This window comes from Melopsittacus undulatus, chromosome 4 (genome assembly GCF_012275295.1).
Source record: "Melopsittacus undulatus isolate bMelUnd1 chromosome 4, bMelUnd1.mat.Z, whole genome shotgun sequence".
Classification (NCBI taxonomy): Eukaryota; Metazoa; Chordata; class Aves; order Psittaciformes; family Psittaculidae; genus Melopsittacus; species Melopsittacus undulatus.
This window is the reverse complement of record NC_047530.1, coordinates 80,979,771-80,985,113: the sequence shown is the minus strand read 5'-3', so window position 1 is coordinate 80,985,113 and position 5,343 is coordinate 80,979,771.

Below are 5,343 nucleotides of genomic sequence, written 5' to 3'. Positions count from 1 at the left end.
GCTGTACAGCACCCACAATTTTAGTTGGGTCTAAAGTACCTGTGAATAATGATCTGTATTCCTGAGCACCTTCTTTCGTCATTATTTCATTGAGAACAACGTTAGGAGCACTTTTTTTTGTAGAACTTTTTTTTGTAGAACTGCCTTCACCTATGCCAAAGCTAAACCCTTTTCTAAAAAGTTTTCAAATAACTTTTTCTTGATCAGTTTAGTCTTCAGAAAATGATCCAAGCCAAAAATATAGTTACTTTTTATCTCTGAAAAAGCATAGGGTATGGTAAAAAAGATACCTCGTTTCAAGAGCAAAGCCTTTCAAAGCTTAGTTGTTTTTCAGCATATGTACAAGTAAAACTCTGAAGTTGCTTTCTTTTTCTCTCATCTTCAGCAATTTTTTTCACTTTCTTAGGATGTAAAGGGTAAACTGGGCATCTCTCCCTCATTTCAGCAGGAATAAGAAATAAATTATGTCATGCAGTGCTTTGTAGCCCAATTCTGACCCATGTTGCACATCTAGATGAGTCCCATCTTGCTATATCTCTCCAAGCCATGTATCAGAGAGATATCACTAGGAAAACAGACAAACTCCTGCACACTATATAAGCAGCGACTGAGCTGAAATGATAGCCATGCCTGTGGTGTCTAGAAAACTTCAAGTAACTCATTACTTTAAGAGTTAACTAAAAATATGTAAATATATATATAATATATTTTATATATATATATAAGTGTTAAATATATTTAAGATACTCTGATCCTAAACTGTGGAGTATAAATAACCTCTTTGTCAGGATTTACTGAGCTGCTGAGGTTGAGAGTTGTACCTGTCATCTAGCTATGAGGGCACCTGGTTTGAGACATTTCCTTCAAGGATTTTAAGTAGCTTGGTCTATCTTTTCTGAATAGAAATTCTTACTTCTGTGTCAGCATGGCTTCAGTTCAAAAGTCCTAGCAAATTAATGACATTTCACATTTCTAGGTGTATATATTTTGTCCAAATGCCACAGACCATGTCTATTATACTTTTACTTGCAGTATAAACTGACCTTTTCCTGTTCATTTGAAAAGTCTTTGCTTCTGTATCTCATTTTCCTCAATTCATCTATTGCTCCATAACAGATAGGTGCCATTCAGTAATGTACTTGAAAGATTACCACTTTAATAATGTATTAACACTGTGTAACAGTATGATGAAAAGTTTAGAGCATGCTTTAGCATTTTCCCATTCTATTTTTATGGAATGGAAAACATTTCCAATTATTTAATGTTGTATTAACTTCCACTTTGCCTCATCTAGCTGTGATTTATCATATGACTCCATGCCAGGACTGGGGATTCCTTATAAATTACATCATGCAAATCAATAAAATTAAGTCAAACAAATTGTGGTATTAAACAATGTTTCATAACTTAGATTTTTATTGGCTACATAAACTTTAATCAAGTTTAATCAGTTAGCTTATCTGCCATTGTTTAGTAAAATGACTACTCTGCTGCTCTTTTATAGTTTTGGTTTATATTTGATATAAAAGTCAGAATTTTGCACAATAAAATGCTGAAAGGTATGGAAATTACATGAGAATATAAAGCACTGGGAAAATCCTTAGATGTCACTGAAGTAGTTTGACATTTACTGTGATGTTACACAAGGGAATAGATCCTCTACCAGTGACACTTCAGGGAGCAGTATCACTTGGCATGAGCCTGACATATCAGGAGTCGAAAGACAGTATTTGTGGAAATAAACAGCAAGGAGAGCAGTGCCAGACCATTAAAAAGCAATGCAAAAATCCCATGGTAGGTTACAACATCTCTCAAAACAAGTTTTTCATCATTACCCAAAGTTTTAGCTATGTCAGATCTCTCCATTTATCTGTCATGTATGACCTCTCACACAGCAGCTCCTTCATGCCTGTTTGGTATAAAATTTTGGATACAAATACACAAACCAATATATTTTGGCTAAAAATGCATGAACTCTATCTGTAACAATAATCAACACTATTAGACCAAATTTCCCCAAATTTCCACTTAGTTTAGTAACAGTCAGTTACTAAACTGTGTTTACCTTTTTTATTTACTTGCTGTGTTGGCCAATTCTGATGGCTATGCTTTCTGGGAAATATTTGCTGACTATGATCTCAAGATTCAGATGCTGACAACATATGTATTTATTTGCTTTGTGCATTATATTTATAAAGTGTTAAAAAATTCTAAGTGTCAGTGCACTTTTTTACCACTTCCTTTTCAAGGGAGGATAACAATACACATGGTATTCAAGATTTCTGGATGTCTTTCTAAAAACCTGATTTCTACAACTGTATAATGTTTTCTTTCCTATTCTTTATGCTTTCTCTATAATCCCCAGTGCTTTACTTGCCCTTCTTTCTGTTGCACTTCATGCAGTATCCAGAAAACAATCGAGAATAGCTCCATGATCTCTATCTTGCATAGTAATAGTGCAATCAGAGCCTATCATGAACAGAAATAGAACAATTTTCCCCTTCTATGAATTACTTTGCATTATTGATATTGATTTTCATCTCCAATTTTATTGCTCAGTCATTCAGGACTGCAGGATCTTTCTACATATGTTGGCAGTCAGCTTTGTATTTGCCAGAACAAACCAATTTTGTGTCATCAGCCTAGTTGTTTTCTTGGCTTAATTTTTCTGTCTCATTTTCTGATAATTTATGAATACCTTGAGTAGAACAGATCCAAACAGTTTTCTCTTGGGAAAACTACAACCTGATATTTTATCCCCATCTTTGCTTCCCTTTTTTGTTTGTTTTGTTTTTTGGGGTTTTTTTGCTAGCTTTATTACTCTTCTGTGACACAAAACTTCAAGACAGCAAGAAAAAATTGCAAAGGACCTCACTAAAAAACACTGCATGTGAAGTTAACCCAGCTCTATGCACATATCTTGGCTCTTACTGTAGTACAGATTTCCTCAAAATTCATGGCATCTTTTTCCCACTGTATCATTCCTATCCATGTGTCTTTCAATCCCATTCTTTCTATAGCTCCTTTTTCCATGCTGGATGCAGAAATCAGGCTTCCTGAAAGGCATCCACCACTTCTTATGGGATTTTAAAGATTGGCATTGTTTGCCACTTTCCCCTCTGCCAGCAAGTGTGGATGGATTTTTAGCAAAGAATGGCCACATTCCCAAGCCAGCAAGTGCCTATGTGGAGTTCAACCTGAACTGAGAATGAAGAAGGATATGGGTAAGGAAGCAAGAGTAACAGTGCAAGCAAGATAAGAAGAAACTGGAATGTGCTAAGATACAAAGTAGTGAACTGTTAGCAAGCTTTAAAGGTTAGGTTCTCATGCTCTTATTTGATCAATTGTAAACTAGTTGCTGTGTGCTACAAGAATATGCATCCAATCATAATACAGAGAACTATTGAATATGTATCCAATCTTAATACAGCGAGTTATTGTATATGTATCCAATTATAATACACCAAGTTATTGCAAGCAGATGAAGACAACAGTATAAAAAGGATAGATGCTTTGTAATAAATGGCTTTTGTCTGATAGCATTAATCTCCGATGAAGTCCATTTCTGCAGCAACCCAGATATATTTTAGAGCTACGTATTGCCAGTAATAGTTCATCAGTTCTACACTTAAGATCTACAGAGAGCTTTACTGCACAAGCATCTGGTCCTGCCAATTTGCAACTGTAAATTTTATAGATTTGCTTTAAAAACATTTATACTGAGATCTCGACTCGGGATGGTTCTTCAGACTCAGCCCAGCATGGGCCCCACCACGAACTCTTGTGCAGAGATTTCTTGCACCTGCCCACAGTGTTCCTCTACACCCCTTCCTCCACCTCTACCTCAGCTCCACACGCCCTCTGCATTGCCAGGTTTTGTGAAGTTTTCTATAATCAGTTTTTAGGCCTTCAGGAAGCCATAGCTTGAAACCTTTTCTGATCAATCTGCTGTGGTTATGCATCTCAGATACCAGAACTTAAGTGTTTATTTACTTTCCCTATTCTTACATATTATTCATGTTTTAAAGGATGTCTTTATTACTCCTGATAGCATCTTTTAGACTGCTGTTCTACCTGGGCGGCTGGGTTGGTTTTTTTTTTTACTTCTAAATAAGCATTTTTTTACTTTATGTTTTACCCAGTATTTGCATTTACTCCTAGCATCTAATAAAGCATCTTTAAACAACCTCTAAGCCCCTAAAAGCTGCTCTTTTAATTGTTTTTCTTTGTTTAATGCTTTTATTAATAACATTAAATAAACATTTAAATTTCCCCTAATAACAATAAGGGGAATAACAATAAGATAAAAGCTACCACACTGGATTTTTGGTGTGTGTGTTTTCCATTGCTGAGGATGTTAAACAGAAAAGTAGTATGTTCACTGATACAGACTGACTCCTCTACAGCTCAATCATATGCAAGGATCAATAAACTACTCACAACTAAATCATAGGATGATTTTCCTCCTTCAGCTTCCCTGATTACTTGATGCAAGAAATAAGCATTAACATCTCTAAAAATGTCACCTCTTCACCAAACACTATATGGTATTTATCCTCTTTGCTTGGGAAAAGTAAAACAGAAAGTATCTCCTGATCCCTGCAAATAAGACTGATGTCCTTCCAGAAGCATATTCTCTACACAATCTTATCATTTAAATAACCACAAATTATTTGGATTAAAGTCTATTTATTTGGTAAATGGATGTAAGATAAGGAATGGGAACAAACAATAAAAAAAAAGGCTAGATTAATGCTTCTTCCTACATTAAGCCTTGAGAATCTATATTGCTTGCTGAAGTGTCATGCAGGCTGCTGTGCTCCTGAAGACTTATTCAGGAAAGCAAAACCTACTTTTCTGCAAAAATGCAGATCTGTATTTCATATCCTACAATGAAAGTCTTGTTCAAGAAATCCAGGACCAAATTTACAAAGGATAGTAATTTTGCATTGTATAAACAAAGGAAATAAGTGGAAAAATCACATTAGGCACACTAGTAACAGAATCAGTATTTTACACATACACATTAGTTTTTAGCAGCCTGAATTCATAAATGCACCCTAAACCAGTGATTATCATGTGGTACTGGAAAGAATTCTGCTTTTGGGGGAAATTTCCTACATATTCTATCTGAAGATAACTGAGATTCCTGCAGATTATAACACAGAACCACCAAAGCATTGTAGATGTTCTGGGTGAAGCAGTTTCTGCTTTCACGATTTTGCATCCTGAAATATCTACAGCAGATGGTAGAAAGCAGAGAATTCATCTCAGGGCCATAACATCCATGCTATTGACTGTGAGTAACAAGATTTATGTCACTTTATCAATCAGCATAACTGA